Source organism: Pantherophis guttatus, chromosome 18, assembly GCF_059756535.1.
Source record: "Pantherophis guttatus breed Tessera chromosome 18, ASM5975653v1, whole genome shotgun sequence".
In the NCBI taxonomy this organism is placed as follows: Eukaryota; Metazoa; Chordata; class Lepidosauria; order Squamata; family Colubridae; genus Pantherophis; species Pantherophis guttatus.
In genome coordinates this window covers 1753480-1771548 of record NC_142080.1, presented here as the reverse complement: position 1 = coordinate 1771548, position 18069 = coordinate 1753480, and the positions used below count along the sequence as shown (strand labels likewise).

Genomic DNA, 18069 nt, shown 5'->3' with positions numbered 1-18069 from the left:
GGACATCAGAAAGTGTCTTCTTGTTTTATAGTTAATTAATTTTGGTTTCATTCCAAAATAAAATCTTCATTGCAATAATCCCTTGGTTTTCCTGTTGCTTCTGTGTCCTCTTCTGAATACAAACACTGTAAGGCCACACCTAGAGTACTGCATCCCGTTTTGGTCACCACACTATAAAAAAAGATGTTGAGACTCTAGAAAGAATGCAGAGAATGAAGAGGGGACTGGAGACTAAAACATATGAAGAATGGTTACAGGAACTGGGCCTGGCTAGTGAAGAGAAGGACCAGGGGAGACAGGAGAGCATCTTCCAATATTTGAGAGGCTGCCACAGAGAGGAAGAAGGACGTCAAGCTATTTTCCAAGGCACCTGAAGGCCAGACAAGGAATAATGGATGGAAACGAGGGGTGGGCTTCAAAAATTTTAGCAACAGGTTCTCTGCTCAGTTGCTGGGTGGGCATGGCCATGGTGGGCCTTCTGTACCATGGAGGGGGGCATTTTTGTCCTCCCCGGGCTCCAGACTCTTTTCTCGAGCCTCCGGGAGGGCGATAACAGCCTCCCCAGGCTCTGGAGGCCCTCTGGATGGCGGAAACGGGCCTGTTTCCGGCCTTCCTGAACTTCCGGTAAGCCCATTTTTCTCACTCCCTGAGCCTCCATGCATGCCCGGCATTAACCTGCATCCAAAACAGGTCACCTGGGGACTCCTGGGAGGGGAGGGGCAGGGTGGGTGGGGCCAGCTAGGAGTGGGATTGGGGGTTCTCCAAACTGCACAGAATCTTAGCTAGAGGTTCTCCCGAACTCCTGCGAACCCCCAGCAGCCCACCCCTGATGGAAACTGACAAAGGAGAGATTCGACCTAGAAATAAGGAGAAATTTCCTGACAGTGAGAACAATTGACCCACAGAACAGAAGTTGCCTTCGGAAGTTGTGGGAGCTTCATCATTGGAAGCTTTCAAGAAGAGACTGGACTGCCATCTGTCAGAAATGGTGTAGGGTCTCCTGCTTTGGTGGGGGGGGGGGTTGGATTAGATGACCTACAAGGTCCCTTCTGACTCTCTTAATCTGTTAACCTCTGTTAACACTATAATGAGAGATTCAACCTGGAAATAAGGAGAAGTTTTCTGACAGTGAGAACATCATATCATAATCATAACAATATAATCACAACAAGAAACTGTTGGTTTGATTGCAATAGATAGTTTATTTTAAAAGAAGAGGCAAAGCAAGGGAATGTTTCAACTGCACAGAGAGGGATAACATTGATGAAGGATGAAGGACATCTGGAAAGACTAAAAGCGGTAAGTATGCAACTTCAACGAGAAACAGGTGAGATTGTGTAGTTACCGAGGAGTGCAGGTTACGTTCTTGATTCATCAACACCAATAGAGATTACATTGTGAACACACTCTGCTACTAAGAATATATCCCCAAATCTTGGGTGTTGGAAAAGATTGGTCTATCAAACAAAGCTTCCTAGGCATTTCAGGATATTTCTAGAGTCCATGTCTACCAATGGAATCCCTCAGAAAATCTTGACTTCTCCCGTTTCTTCATCTCCATTGCGTGAAGGGTGACCTGTTGATCTTAGAACCTCTGGCTAACGGAGCTCCATTCACTCTGACTCCTGGGCAGAGACTTCTGAGGAAGGCCAGGAGAAGAAACAACAGAGCTGGTGTAACTTCTACGGGGGATGGAAGGACAGGGTGGTGGAGGAACGCAAGGGTTGCATTGGTCAATGCAAAGAGGTTGGTCGGGGCAGTAGAGAGACGGGCCTGGGATGCTCAGGGTGAAAGGTGGTGGCTGGACAGTCACAGTCACTGGAGGGCAGCTGGAGTAGCACGACATCCTTTCGCAAGACATGGTAGATGAGTTGGTGTGGATCTAAAGGAACAGCGAGGAAGGAAAATAGATGTTAGAATAGAATAACAGAGTTGGAAGGAACCTTGGAGGTCTTCTAGTCCAACCTCTAGTCCTTCTTTTCATTAAACTAGACATACCCAGTTCCAGCAACCGTTCTTCATATGTTTTAGCCTCCAGTCCCCTAATCATCTTTGTTGCTCTTCTCTGCACTCTTTCTAGAGTCTCCACATCTTTTTTACATCATGGTGACCAAAACTGAATGCAGTATTCCACGTGTGCCCTTACCAAGGCCTTATAAAGTGGTATTAACATTTCACGTGATCTTGATTCTATCCCTCTGTTTATGCAGCCTAGAACTGTGTTGGCTTTCTTGGCAGCTGCTGCACACGGCTGGCTCATATTTAAATGGTTGTCCGCTAGGACTCCAGGATCCCTCTCACAGTTACTACTATTGAGCTGTTGAATGGAAGGGTTGACCAACTCAAAATCTCTTAGTCTTCCATTTCTAATTCCCAGCCCCCTTTGAACCTTTGACACAAGAAGACATGCTGGAAAGGACCTTGGAGGTCTTCTACTTCAATCCCCTGCTCAAGGCAGGAGTATCTGGATTCATAAGACATGTTCAGCCTACATGATCATGGACGGAGAACCATATTTGAAAGGCCAGCTTTTACTCAACCCAACAGCTCTTTTCCTCACTGAAATCTGTAGGGTTCTCACAATTCACCAACCGCAGGTTAAGATGTCCCTCATTGGTCTTCCAAAAGTTGTAACTGAGCCTTCTCCTTCAACTCAAGCTGCTCAAATATTTACGGAGGTTCAGTAGATGCTCAAAGAGGAACTGAAGCTAAGAAATTAGAAACATGGACCCAACAAGGGAGAAAAAGAACCTTTCTAATCTTTTCCAACAACTCAGAAATATAAAAAGAGAAGTCGGGGAAGAATTTCTAAAGGTCGGTAGAAACATCTCAGCTCAACTTACCTGATTCTGCAATGAGAAGGAAGATTCAGTTGGAGGATCTCAATCGAGTGATAGAGCTCGGAGATTTTCCTGGGTATTTATACAATTTCTCCCGCAGAAATAGGATGATTAATTTGATTTTTTTAAGAAGTTCTAATTAACTGAGTAAGCTTTTTGGAACACCCTGGTTGGTTCTGCAACTGAGGAGTTCTGCCTGTTTTTCTTTGGTCTTTAGGTGAGGTTCTTTTTTCTTGCCAGCTGCTGAAGATTTCTGGGTCACGTTGGGCCGATCCCCAATTTTCTGGCTCCACTTGATCACCGGTTTCTTGCTGATTCCTTAGAAAAAGAAGAGAAGTTGTGAGGAAGGGTGTGCATTTTGCTCACCAAACAGAAATCACTTTTCATCAAGCTTGCAAATGAATAATGCATATAACTATATCCTTGGCTGATCTCAAAAAAAACCTAAGCAGGGTTGGTTACAAAGAGTTTAATACCTTAGAATTTAATACAATAGAATTTAATGCAATGCAAGTTTATTCTATACAGTGTAGTACAATACAACTTAATACAATAGGATTCAATACAATGCAATAGAAATTAATACACTACAGATTAAATCAGTAGAATTTAATACAATACCACTTAACACAATGCATTTTGATTGCAATTCAATTCAACGAATGGAATTTGATGTAGTACAACTTTATTCAATGCAATGTGATACAATTCAGTTTAATACAATTCAACTTAACACAATAGAATTTAATATAAAGATAAGGTAAAGGTAAAGCTTCCCCTTACACATACGTGCTAGTCGTTCCTGACTCTAGGTGGCGGTGCTCATCTCCGTTTCAAAGCTGAAGAGACAGCACTGTCCGAAGACGTCTCCGTGGTCATGTGGCCGGCATGACTCAACGCCAATGCAGCACTAGGGATTCGAACTGCTGAACTGCCGACCTTTTGATAGACAAGCTCAGCATCTTAGCCATGGAGCCACCATGTCCCTTTATTTAATATCAATAAGAATTTAATATATTATGGATTAATGCAATACAATTTAATGCAATAGAATTTAATACAATATACGTTGTTGTATATTGTATTAAGCAATGCAGCTATAAAATACAAGTTAATTGAATACAATCAAATGTAATACAATATAACTTAATCCGATGCAATTTAATACAATTAAAAATGTTACTCAATGACAACTTAACCTTAATCTGTTCACCGCCCTGAGTCCTTCGGGAGAAGGGCGGTATAGAAATTCAATAAATAAACAAATAAACAAATAAACAAATAAACAAATAAATAAATAAGACATGAAGACAAAAGGGTGGGTTTATCTTGTTTCCCAAGTAATAATGATAAATCATTTAATAATAATTTATTTTGCCGATTCTACCCAGGTTTAAGAGAAATCAGTGCCCCGTGAAAGGAAGGCTTAGAAAAAGATCATTTCCATCAATCATTCTTTATTGTCAAGATCACTGATCAGTAAGCAATGATTTTTTTTGTAATTGATGTATAGTTTTTATTAAGGAATTTTCAATGATATAAAACCAAGACAAATTCCGACCCTAAGAGAAAAAGAATAAGGAAAAAATGATAAGAAAAGGGAATAAGGCAAAATAAGTAGATTTTATTACATGGAATAAATGAATAAATGAAAATACATGGAATTGTGAGTCACCCAGAGCCACTGATTGAGATGGGTGGCTATGGAAATTGAATGAATGGATGGATGAATGAATAAATATATGTTTTTTCCTTTCAAATGAATGGTTTTCCTATTCCTAATATAATGACAAAGAAATGTCAGCTAATTTGTCAGCCAATCCGGAGCCAATCCTGGTGTTTTGACTCAGCTCTAGAAAAAAACAACAACTGGGGATCACTTGCGCCATAATAATTCCGAGACAGACAGTCCCCACCTATGAGGAGAACAAAACAGAACCGGATGAGCAAGTGAGGAAGGGCCGTTACAAAGTGGAAACTCATTCTTAAAACAACTTGGGTGACACACAAATTACAACTGTGTTGACAGTTCATTGGAGGAGGACAAATAAACTATTTGGTCAGGATACTTAAGAAATTGTCAAGCGCCGGGGAAATCAGGAGATTCGGGGAGTTCAAATGAGTCTAAAGACTTGTGGGCATTCAGGGACTCAAGACTTATGACATGTTTGTCCCCTCCCTCCCTTGGCCTCAGCCTGGTCATCTCCTCCATCAATTGTGTAAACATTCAGAGGAAGAACTGGAGTGAAAGCATCTGATAGAATAGAATAGAATTCTTTATTGGCCAAGTGTGATTGTATACACAAGGAATTTGTCTTGGTGCATACGCTCTCAGTGTAGATAAAATAAAAGATACATTCATCAAGAATCATAAGGTACAATACTTAATGATAGTCATAGGGAACAAATAAGCTAAATTATTTGGGGGGGTGATTTGGGGGAAGGGTCAACTCACGAAGCATCCCTGGCATGCTCTCGAGTTGCCATAATCATGGGGGATGGGAAACCGACGAAGCAGCATGGCAGCCAAAAACAAAAGCACATTCCAGACATATCTCTGTTGAGGCTGTCTCCTAGGGTTACCCACAGCGGCTGGAGGGGAGTGATCTCTACAACCCGCGAAATTGCTCCGTTGGCGAATGTGATCAATGACACACCCTAGCAGTTCGAAAGCACGTAAAAAATGCAAGTAGAAAAAATAGGGACCACCTTTGGTGGAAAGGAACAGCGTTCCTTGCGCCTTTGGCATTGAGTCATGATGGCCACATGACCACAGAGACGTCTTCAGACAGCGCTGGCTCTTCTGCTTTGAAACGGAGACGAGCACCGCCCCCTAGAGTCTCCTAGCACATATGCGCGAGGGAACCTTTAACTTTACCTATTGTTAAAAGCCTATGCACAGAATCTTCTCAACTAATAATTCTCCAGAACCTGTCAGAACCTGCTGGATTTCACCCCTGGTCTGGGTGTGCCTTTCAACTGGGAAAATATATTGTTTAAGGTCAGTCAATGTGTTTAGTCAAAGGAGAGTTTAAGTAGATGAATGAAGACAGGATTTGCACCCATCCATACAAGGGCTGTCATGAACATTACTTATAAAAAGGCTAACAAGGAAAGAGAAAGACCAGAACGCACCCCCTCCAAACAGCCAACACCTAGAGAAGCAGGGATTAACACCAGACAAACAATCAAGCAGAAAACAATAACCCAATCAAGGAAATGCCAAGGAGAAAAAACACACCCACCCTGATGAACACCAGCAGGGCAAATGTATACAACACAGAACAAACCTCACACTCACTATTTATTTGTTTATTGATTGATATGTTGTTTGATGTTACCTAGTTGAGTAATGAAGTGTCTGTAAACAAACAACCAAGCTCAGAGAGCACCAAAGATTCCCAGCTCAATCTTAAACTATAAATATTATCTATTGGAATCTTCCCTCCGTCTTTCCCTTCCTCTGTCCTTTCTTCCTTCCCTTCATCCCTCCCTTCCTGCCTCCATCCTTCCATCCTCTGTCTATCCTTCCTTCCCTCCATCCCTCCCTTCCTGCCTCCATCCTTCCATCCCTCCATCCTTCTACACCATCCTTTCCTCCCTGCATCCCTGCATCCCTGCATCCTTTCCTTTCTGCCTCCATCTTCCATCCCTCCATCCTTCCATCCATTCCACCCTTCCACCATCCTTTCCTCCCTGCATTTCTCCATCTCTCCCTTATTCCATCCACATTGGACTGCAAGCAAGCAAGCAAGCAACCAAGCTCAGAGAGGACCAAGGTCTCTCTCTCTCTCTCTCATGCTTCTTCACAACCATCCACTGAAAAGGAAACGTCGCTTGTCCATCAACGTTTGTCCATTGTGAAATGTTCAGACCATTTCTTAGTTCAGGTTCCAGCTTTATTAAGAGCTCCAGTTGCTTGCGATCTTTGCTCCTTGTGACCCTTTGGTCTGTGGAAAGCTTCAAGCTTTCAAAATTAATTCTTTAGGGCTACCATACAATTTTTGTTCTCTTTAGCTATCATTTCAACAATAGTTGATTTCTCCCCCACCCTCAAGGACAAAGAAGAAGAAGATTGATCTTGCTGCCCTACAACCTTTAATCACTGCATAGGGATATCACCCCGCCCCTGACCCTTGACTCCCTTGACTTTTAAGGAAGAGGGAAAGCAATTTTATCAATATTCCAAGATTTTTGTCGTCGTTGTTAATGGAGAATGACATGAACACACCAGGAAACCAAGGACTTCAATGCAGAAAAGAGTTTTATTTAGAGAGACAGACAATATATAGCTGGGGTTTTTACAGGAGTTGGTTTGGGATTGCAAGAGCAAACATGGCCAAGAAGGGAAGATTCCCACAGTTGAAGATGGGATTCAAACAGGAAGGATGAAGTGTCTTCTTATAGCAGATGACTGAATGATGAGGCTTCTGGTCTGGTCTCCTCTGGTCTTCTCTTCTGTAAGTTGTTCCCTGTTGGAGAAACCTAACAGAGACTCTGAAAAGGTGTCCATGGAGAGGGTTGATTTGAAAAGGTCAATGGTAGAGTTCATAAATAGATTTGGGGGGGGGCTATAAGATCTGGATGTCTCAAGTCTTCAGTTCTTTGTCATCTTCATCCCATGGAGCATAATTTCAACGCTGTAGAACATCTTTCAAATCCTACAGCCCTTATAGAATTTGGACACCGTTTTCTGAGTAGAAGTGTTGGCCAAAATGAGCGGGCGGGGTCTGTTGTAGCTTGAGCCTCCGCATTGTGGAACACAAGGGTTGAATTGGTCAATGCAGAGCGGTTGGTCAGGGCAGAAGAGAGACGGTCCTGGAACGGTGATGGTGAATGGGGGTGGTTGGATGGTCACGGAGGTGGGAGGGCAGCTGAAAGAGCAGAGGTCGCATCTGGATGCCATCTTGGTTGGATTGGGTTGGTGGATCTACAAATATATATATATATATATAGAAGAGTTAATAGAAGTCAGTTCCTTATTTTTTTCCTGGTCTATTCACGCAATTGTTAAATGAGGAATCTAAAGCATAGAGAAGGATCTTGGCAATGGAGTTGAATGCCAAAGAACCTCATTTTTAAGACCATCATTATTGAAAATGATACATTGGTGAAGACCCATCATCCAGAATTTGGAGAACTTCTCAAATAATGAAAAACCTGGACACAGTATCCACCTTTCCAGAAGGTTCAATATTCTCACACACAAATGGTACAATAAATTGGATAAGATAGCCACAACCAGCCAACAGAATTTGCAACAGGTAACTCTCTCTCGTCCATAAGACCAAGTTTTTCAAAGGATCCCCAGCAGAAAAGGTAGAACTTACAAGGTTCAGTGGTGAATGCAGCTCAAGTTGAGTTCTTCTCTGCTGAACGAATCTGATGTTGGACTTTGGGATCTGCTGGACTTTTTATATGATGGCAGAATGGGTGATGCCTTCAGTTTCCAGGACTCTAATGAATTGCTCATTGTCGTTTTCCTGTTTGCATCACTCACTTTCAAAACATGACACCTCGTTCTGCATTCTTGGTGCTTCATCCATAGGTGGAGCCCTTTCAGTGTGAAAACCATGACGGACCATGTCTTTCAAACCTTGGTTTTAGCTCATTCATAACCAAGGTTGCTGATGGAACTTTAGGATCAGCAGAATTGGAGATGCATACTGTTGAGGTTCCTCATATCAAGAGTGGAGAGATTTTCCTCAAGTCAACCCAGTTCTAGGCTGCATAAACAGAGGGAGAGAATCAAGATCACGTGAAGTGTTAATACCACTTTATAATGACTTGGTAAAGCCACACTTGGAATCCTGCATCCAGTTTTGGTCGCCACGATGTAAAAATAATGTGGAGACTCTAGAAAGAGTGCAGAGAAGAGCAACAAAGATGATGAGGGGACTGGAGGCTAAAACATATGAAGAACGGTTGCATGAACTGGGTATGTCTAGTTTAATTAAAAGAAGGACTAGGAGAGACATGATAGTCTTCCACTATCTCAGGGGCTGCCACAAAGAAGAGGGAGTCAAGCTATTCTCCAAAATACCTGAGGGAAGGACAAGAAGCAATGGGTGGAAACTAATCAAGGAGAGAAGCAACTTAGAACTAAGGAGAAATTTCCTGACAGTTAGAACAATTAATCAGTGGAACAACTTGCCTCAGGAAGTTGTAAATGGTCCAACACTGGAAGTTTTTAAGAAGCTGTTGGATAACCATTTGTCTGAAGTGGTGGAGGGTTTCCTGCCTGGGCAGGGGGTTGGACTAGAAGACCTCTAAGGTCCCTTCCAATTCTGTTATTCTATTCTATTCTATTTACCAAATAGTGAAGAAATAAGATGGGAGCTTTATCCCCCCGTGGATAAAGTGACAATGTCTGGAAAGATCTCATACAGGGAAATTCAATATTGTCTTCTAACTTGAGTTCCACTCAGTATGACCATAGATGACAATGCGAGTCTTCTCCATCCAGAACGCATCTATTCTTGTTAATGTTTCTATACCTTCTGACTCCATAAAACAGTTTTCTCTCTACCTACATTCTGATTTTATTCCACAGTGACAGTCCTGGTCACAATTTTGGAAGTTGGTCCAAGAAAATAACATAGACCAGAACGGGAATAAAATGAGCCAATTAACCCTTTTGGGTTGACCCAAAGCTCGGGAGATCTCGACTTTGAACCCAGCATTTCTAGGCATAGTTAGAAAAAAGTTAGACTGGTTGAGTGGTCAGTGCTGAATGGTCTGAATAGAAGGAAGAGGACACTGAGTTTGGAAGATAGATTTCTGGGACTTAACTAGAAGAAAGAGAAAGAAGTCACGGAGAAGAAGGAAGTACAAAGCCAGATTGGTGTAATCTTGAAGAAAAATCCATGGTTTCTAAGAATGTAATTTTATTGCTTATTTTATTTCACACACACCCCCCAAAACCCTTAATTACAATAGCGAAATGGGGCTATGGAATTAGGGTGAGAATATCTAGATGTGTCTGGGTGGATTATCCAGCCTACTGAAATAACCATGAATCAACCAAATATTCACGAAGAGGTTCACGATGTACAGCTAGATAATTGGTCCAGTCAAGACCAGAAAGCATGTCTGAAACTGCTCTCAGAATCCCAGCCAGTCATTATAAATGAAAATCCCCATAAAGGGACAATTATTTGCGGGCCCTCCATCTTCCTGAACTAATAATGCAAATTCTAGACCCAGGTGTTTCCCATGTATGCCCTGTGTGTCTAAACTGGACTCTATCACCACCACGGCTGATTTCCCGGACAGGAAATGGAGCCTTGAGGGATAACATTGTTTCTTCTACTCAATAAACATCTCCTTACAGAAAATGTGTCAGGATAATTACACTAATTCCACAACATGTGTAAATGTGTTGCCACATGTTAAAGGTAGGCTGAGACAGCCAGATGTTAATCACTATGGCTTGAAGGCAAAAGGCGGGATAAGAAGAGCTGAAGAGAAACCAAGATAAGATGTCGCCTTTTGTATTTACTTGTCTCCAAATCTCTGTTACCCTGAGCCCCATCACAGATGGGTCTCCAGGTGGTCTCAATTCCACACCTTTCTTTCCCCAACAGAAAAGGCAGATCTGATTGGAATCGCTTGCAGAATTGAAGGCCCTCAACGGAGAACTTCAGGTCTTGGACAATCAACCAAAGTGCTCAAATTCTGTTACAACTAAAAGCCACCCTCAACAGCCCGCCCCAAATCTTCACAAATGACCAATCATGGTCACAATTTTGGAAGTCAGTCCCAGAAATAACATAGATCAGAACGGGAATAAAATGAGCAAATTAACCATTTTGGGTTGACCCAAAGTTCAGAAGATGGGGGTCCAGCATTTCCAGACATAGTTAGAAAAAAGTTAGACTGGTTGAGTGGTCAGTGCTGAATGGTCTGAATAGAAGGAACAGGACACTGAGTTTGGAAGATAGATTTCTGGGACCTAACTAGGAGGAAGATGAAGAAGACATGGAGAAGAAGAAGGTACAAAGCCAGATAGGTGTAATCTTCAAGAAAAATCCATGGTTTCCAAGAATGTAATTTTCTCAATCCATGGGACCTATTGAAAGGGATGCACACCTGGTACAAACTCTTCAGAAACTTGAAGAATTTAAATCAGCCCCTTTGTTCATTCTGTATTGTTTCTCCTTTTAATTGGTGGTCTCCTCTGGACTAATGTAGAACTGAAGCTTCCATTTATTTTGAAGGGAAAGGTTTTTAACTATTGGACTTCTTCATGGCTTACGGTCAGAAGATCGTTCTACGTTGTGATAGTTTATTGTTGTTTGATTTGACAGCTGCACTGAGTCATGTATCAAATGGGTGACTATATAAATTGACTAAATACATAAGATAAATATGTAAACTGTTTTGATTTCCATGATACGAAAAAGATGTTGAGACTCTGGAAAGAGTGCAGAGAAGAGCAACAAAGTTGATTAGGGAGGGGGCTGGAGACTGAAACATATGAAGAACAGTTGCAGGAACTGGGAATGTCTACTTTAATGAAAAGAAGGACCAGGGCATGACATGATACCAGTGTGTTCCAATATCTCAGGGGTTGCCTCAAAGAAGAGGGAGCCAAGCTATTCTCCAAAATACCTGAGGATAGGACAAGAAGCAATGGGTTCTCATCAAGGAGAGAAACAACCTAGAACTAAGAAGAAATTTCCTGACAGGATAATTAATCAGTGGAACAACTTGCCTCCAGAAGTTGTAAATGCTCCAACACTGGGAGTTTTTAAGAAGAGATTGGACAACCATTTGTCTGAAATGGTAGAGGGCAGTGACGGCTAACCTTTTCTGGACCGAGTCCTCAAAGCGTGCACATGTGTGCGCAAATAAGCATGTGTGCGCCCGAACTCCCAAAATGCAACGCACGCATGGCTCCCCGCACATGCCCCACCCCTCTGCACATGTGTGTATGGGCCCCCCGCATGCACCCCACCCCCACACGTGCCCCGCCCCCACATGCATGGCAGAGACCCAAAGACCAGCTGGCTGGCGGGAGGCACACACGTGAATTGGGGTGACGGCTCACGTGCCATCAGAAAGGGCGCTGCGGGCCACCTCTGGCACATGTGCCATAGGTTCACCATCACGGGTATAGGGTCTCTTGCCTGAGCAGAGGGTTGGATTAGAAGACCTTCAGGGTCCCGTTCAACTCTGTTATTCTGTTATGTGTCACTTGTGTTTCTGTATGTGGACATTTGTATATCTAAAACGAAACAAGGATGGACACATACTACGTAAAGCTATGTTTTCCTCCAGTGTGGTTTAATGAAGAAACTGGGATCACCCAATTGGATACACAAAAACTGGTACAAGACTTTGAGGTCTTACAAGTTTTGTCCCAAGTATAAATAGGAGGGATATTTTTCAGTCTTCAATTGTCCATTTCCAAAACCCATCTGTGTTTTCCTATGCTAACAGGAAGATCCTATGGAGTTAAGGTCAGCAGTGGAGAACCATGGAAAAGATCTTGGAGGTCTTGATGTCCTGCTCAAGGCCAAGAATTCTCAGGTCATCCCAGACCAATGGTTCTTCAACCTTTGCTTGAAAGCTTCTAGTGATGTTCCTCACCATCCTTCTTCTATTGCGGCAACCAGATCTGGACGTAATCCAGTCTGACCAGTCAGTGTAGAAGAGGAACATGATTCACACGTCTCAATTACTTGATTAGTGAAATTTTAGTGATTACTTATTGATATTTAGTTGTCGCACACAAAGTGCTTTTTTTCTAAAATAAGATGCTGGATTTGTCTCCCTCCCTCCCTCCCTCCCTCCCTTCATCCCTCATTCCCTCCCTCCCTCCTTCTTCCTTCCTTCCCTCCCTCTCTCCCTCCCTTTCTCCCTCCACTCCTTCCTCTTTCCTCCCTCCCTCCCTTTCTCTCTCCCTTCCTCTCTCCCTCTTTTCTGTGTGCCCTTCAACCCATTTCACCATTGTCCAATTCAAGTCAGAGGAAAGTTAATACCACGAAACCATCAGAACAAGAAACCATGATTTTTTTTCCCAATGCCATCTAGGTTTTATTTGGAATGAGAAGCAAAGCATATTTTTTCCCCTGCAGTTTGATTTCAGCAAGTACAGAAAGGCTCAAAGGCCACAAAGAGTTAAACCCCCAACCAAGAAACAAAGCACAAAGCACAAAAAAAAAGATGAAGACGTTGAGTCGAGAGACTAAGCCACCAAGGACTGACATCCGTAAGGGTAGTTGACCTGAAGAACAGGCTCCTCATTATACCCAGTCTTGTCCCATCTTAGTATTTGGTGCAAGGATCACAGATGGTCTGGACTCTGGGAAGGCATTTCTGAGAAGAAGGGTTGCAGGAACTGTAACAGGAGCTGTATTTGCTGTGGCTGAGTCCTGGACCGTACATAACTGGAGCACACGATACAGGACTACATGATACGGGACCACATGGTGTGGGATCACAAGGTGCGGGACTACATGGTGAAGGATCACACGGTGTGGGACCACACAGTGCAGGACGACAGACTTTAGGAGCACACATGGAAGGAGCGCACATGGTGGGCAAGCAGGCCACAGGAGAACAGACGGTGGGAGAACAGGGTCTGCAGGGATCAACGCAGGCATACTGGTCGGGGCAGTAGAATGAAGTGTTGGGGATCTTCATGCGGAATGGAGGTGGCTGCAGAGTGACGGTCACAGGGGTGCAGTTGGGATAGCAGTGGTTCCATCCGTAAGACATGGTTGATGGGAAGAAGTGTGGATCTACGGGAAGAGAACAGTGGATAGACCTGAGAGATAACATCACACATACATAAATGCATACATGAAAGGAATTCTGGATGTCTACTCCAGGGCATCTGGGATTGCTGAACAACGATGAGCTGTTAGGAAGCAGTTGGGAATTAAAACACAAGGATGTGATTGAGTAGGGATAGCACCCATTATATTTGCATGGAATTCCTAAGAAAGTAACTAAACCTGAACCTAAATTCTTCCCAAACCTGAACCACATCTAGACTCCACTCAACCAACATGGCTCAAGAAGGACATCTCAGTAGCTTCCAAAACGGGGATCAAACCAGGAAGCTTTTGACCTTAGGGAAGTAATTCTCCACCAGGATTGCCTTGATGCTAAATATTGGGGAAGAAGACATCATGCATTTGCAAAATAGGTGATGTTTGTTCAAGTCAAGTAGGCCTTGAATGTATGAGGAGGAACCCTGTAGTTTTGAAGAGAAAAGGACCACAAATGAAGCAATGGTCCATTTCTCCATTTCAAGCAAATCAGTTTCAAATGGTTACCCTTTTCATTTTTTCATTTTTTTTTTTTGATCTCTGGGTCTGGCACTCAAGAACCAGGTTGGTCCTGAAGCTGACAACCGATTAGCCAAGGATAGACCTCTAGAACAAGAATCAAGATGACATTTTGGGGAAAAGTTGGCTGAAGGACTTCAGCCCAATTAAAAAATCTCTCTGTAAAACTTACCAGTTTCTGTAGAGAAGTGGATTCAGTTGAAGTGTCTGGATGTTGGATGCTATTTCTCCCAAATCCCAAGGTTTTTATAAAATTCTTCCAGTGATTCTAAGAGGTGTTGTGCTTTTAATTAATTGCAACAGTTTTTCCTGGTGTCACACCTATGTTTTTTCAAGGAATGATTTTTTGCTCCTTGCAACCGTCTATCCTCATACTTCCTTTATTCAAAAGTTGGCTGTAATGTTCCCAAAATAATTTTGGGGGGTTAAAAAAAGGCAAAGAACTGACTCAAAAATGGCTAAAATAATATTGCTATCCGGTTGTGGATGGATTTTTCAGTTGTGGAGTATAATTTTCTGATATTTACTTGGAATAACAACCTGTGTGGGGTGCAATTTAATTGTGATGTTCGACGGAAAGGAGTTACAAAATTCACGTGTTCATGAGACAATCTCCAGACTTCCTAAATTTTTCATCGTAGAGACGTAAAAAAGTGGGTCAGCACTAATTTGAATCTCTTGATGGGATACCTGGCTAAGTAAAATTCCTATCCCAAAGTATACAGGTAGTCCTTGATTTACAACCATAGCTGAGCCCAATATTTATGTTGCTAAGCATAGAGACAGTTGTTAAGTGAGCGTTGGCCCATTGTACAAACTTTTCTGCCATGGTTGTTAAGTGAATCCGGCCTCCCCATTGACCCATTGCTGGTCAGAAGGTCATCAAAGAGGATTACATGACCCCCCCTCCCCACTGCGACCATCATAAATATTATTTATTTATTTATTTTATTATATTTCTATACCACCCTTCTCCTGCGGGACTCAGGGCGGTGTACAGCCAGGATAAAACATAGCATATAAAATTTAAAAACATTTAAAAAAACAATTAAATAATTTTGGCCCGAATTTAAAACAACCCAATTAAAACCGAATTTCGATTAAAAAACTAAGAGGATGGGATCAAGCCAGCCCAGCTAGATGGAACAAGTGTGTCTTCAGGACCCGACGAAAAGTCCAGAGGTCTGATATCGTGCGTATCTCAGGGGGCAGGTCATTCCAGAGGGCAGGCGCTGCCACAGAGAAGGCTCTCCCCCTGGGGGTCACCAGCCGGCACTGCCTGGCCGACGGCACCCTGAGGAGGCCCTCTCTGTGTGAGCGAACCGGTCGGTGGGAGACTATCGGCGGCAGAAGGTGGTCTCGCAAATATGAATCTGTTGCCAAGGGTCTGAATTTGATCATGTGACCATGAGGACAGTTGTAAGTTTGAAAAACGGCCATAAATCACTTTTTTCAATGTTATTGTAACTGTCCCTAAATGAAGTGTTGTAAATTGAAGATTTCCTGTATTTTCTGAACAATGTAGAATTAACTTTTCCCCCCATTTTCAGAACTATCTCAGATCCAACTCGGAAATACCAGAATCTTTTTCCCTGAGGGATATTGTCAAAATGTCAAGAACATATATGTCCATTTATTTAAACATGTGACCAATGTGACTTAAACAAAGCAGTCATTATTTAAGTAATAAGAAATGTGTGAAATATTCCCAGTAAATTAGGAATCGATTTGATTCAACGAATGAATTGATTGGATTAATTAAGTTATTTTAATAAAACTGTCAACTGGACTTTGTTTTTTAAACAAAAAGGAACATTCTGATTATGAAAAAATGTAATATGACCAATTTCGAACTTTTCTCTTCTTGTTTCTGGAAATTCCTTGCAGGAAGATTAGAAAACGAGCTAACTTTAAATGTTTTTTTTCCCTAATGATTATTTAACAATAGAAATACAGAAATATAAGCATTTAAACTTGGAAAGAAAGGAGTTTAAATCTGAAAAGGACAGGAATTTTACTTAGCCAGGTATCCCATTAAAGGGTTTAAAATTAGTGCTGACCCACTTTTTACGGCTCCAAGATGAAAAATTTGGAAAGTCTGAAGATTGTCTCATGAACACATGAATTTTGTAACTCCTTTCTGTCAAACATCACAATTAAATTGCACCCCACACGGGTTGTTATTCCAAGTAAATATGAGCAAATTATACTCCACCATCTGAAAAATCCATCCACAAGTGGATAGTAATATTATTTTAGCCATTTTTGAGTCAGTTCTTTGCCTTTTTTTTTAACAACCAAAAATTATTTTGGGAACATTTCAGGTAACTTTGGAAAAAAGGAGGAATAAGGATAGACCGTTGCAGGGAGCAAAAAAAATCTTTCCTTGAAAACAAATAGGTGTGACACCGGGAAAAACTGTTGTAATTAATTAAAAACACAACAGCTCTTAGAATCACTAAAAGAATTGTATAAAAACCTTGGGATTTGGGACAAATAACATCCAGCATCCAGACACTCCAACTGAATCCACTTCTCTACAAAAGCTGGTAAGTTTTACAGAGAGATTTTTTAATTGGGCTGAAGTCCTTCAGCCAACTTTTCCCTGAAATATCATCTTGACTCTTGTTCTTGAGGTCTATCCTTGATTAATCGGTTGTCAGCTTCAAGACTAATCTGGTTCTTGAATGCCAGACCCAGAAATCTTTAAAAAAATGACAAGGGTAACCATTTGAAACCGATTTGCTTGAAATGGAGAAATGGACCATTGCTTCATTGTGGTCCTTTTCTCCTCAAAACTACAGGGTTCCTCCTCATACATTCAAGGCCTACTTGACTTGAACAAACATTACCTATTTTGCAAATGCATGATGTCTTCTTCCCCAATATTTAGCATCAAGCAACCCTGGTGGAGAATTACTTCCCCAAGGTCAAAAACTTTCTGGTTTGATCCCCGTTTTGGAAGCTACTGAGATGTCCTTCTTGAGCCATGTTGGTTGAGGGGAGCCTAGATGTGGTTCAGGTTCAGGAAGAAAAGTGACATAAGATGGAGAGGAGGAGGAGACAGTTGCATCAAAAACAGCTCTGGTGGATTTCCAGAAATTAACCTAGCACTCTGTTGACATCCTCCCAATGCTACTTTCTTAGGAATTCCATGCAAATATATTGGGTGCTATTCCTGCTCAATCACATCCTTGTGTTTTAATTCCCAACTGCTTCTTAACAACTCATTGTTCTTCAGCAATCCGAGGTGCCCTGCAAGTAGAAATTCAGAATTCAATGTATGTATGTATGAATGCATGTATGTATGATGTTATCTCTCAGATCTACCCACTGTTGTCTTCCCGTAGATCCACACCTTTTCTCATCAACCATGTCTTACGGATGGAACCAGTGCTACCCCAACTGCACCCCTGTGACCGTCACTCTGCAGCCACCTCCATTCCGCATGAACATCCCCAGCACTTCACTCTGCTGCCCCGACCAGTATGACTGCGTTGATCCCTGCAGACCCTGTTCTCCCACCGTCTGTTCCCCTGTGGTCTGCCCTCCCACTGTGTGTGGTCCTTCCATGTGTGCTCCTAGGGTCTGTAGTCCTGCACCGTGTGGTCCTGTATCATGTGGTCCTGTATCATATAGGCCCGTAACATGTGGTCCTGTATCATATGGTCCCGTATCATGTGGTCCCGTATCATGTAGTCCTGTATCATATAGGCCCGTAACACGTGGTCCTGTATCATATGGTCCCATATCATGTGGTCCCGTATCATATAGTCCTGTATCATATAGGCCTGTATCATGTGGTCCTGTATCATATAGGCCCATATCATGTGGTCCCGTATCATATAGGCCCGTATCATGTAGTCCTGTATCATGTGGTCCTGTATCATGTGACCCTGTATCAGGTGGCCCTGTGTCATGTGGTCCCG

At 42.3% G+C, this 18069-nt stretch overlaps 1 long non-coding RNA gene across 1 annotated transcript; it reads right to left on the bottom strand.

The window, feature by feature from the left end:
• Positions 1–1182: 1182 nt before the first annotated feature.
• LOC148111498 (uncharacterized) lies at positions 1183–2915 on the bottom strand. The gene is made up of 2 exons (XR_015730407.1): positions 2844–2915; positions 1183–1882 (listed from the first exon to the last, which is right to left on the bottom strand). It is a non-coding gene; the product is annotated as an uncharacterized LOC148111498 (long non-coding RNA).
• Positions 2916–18069: the final 15154 nt, after the last annotated feature.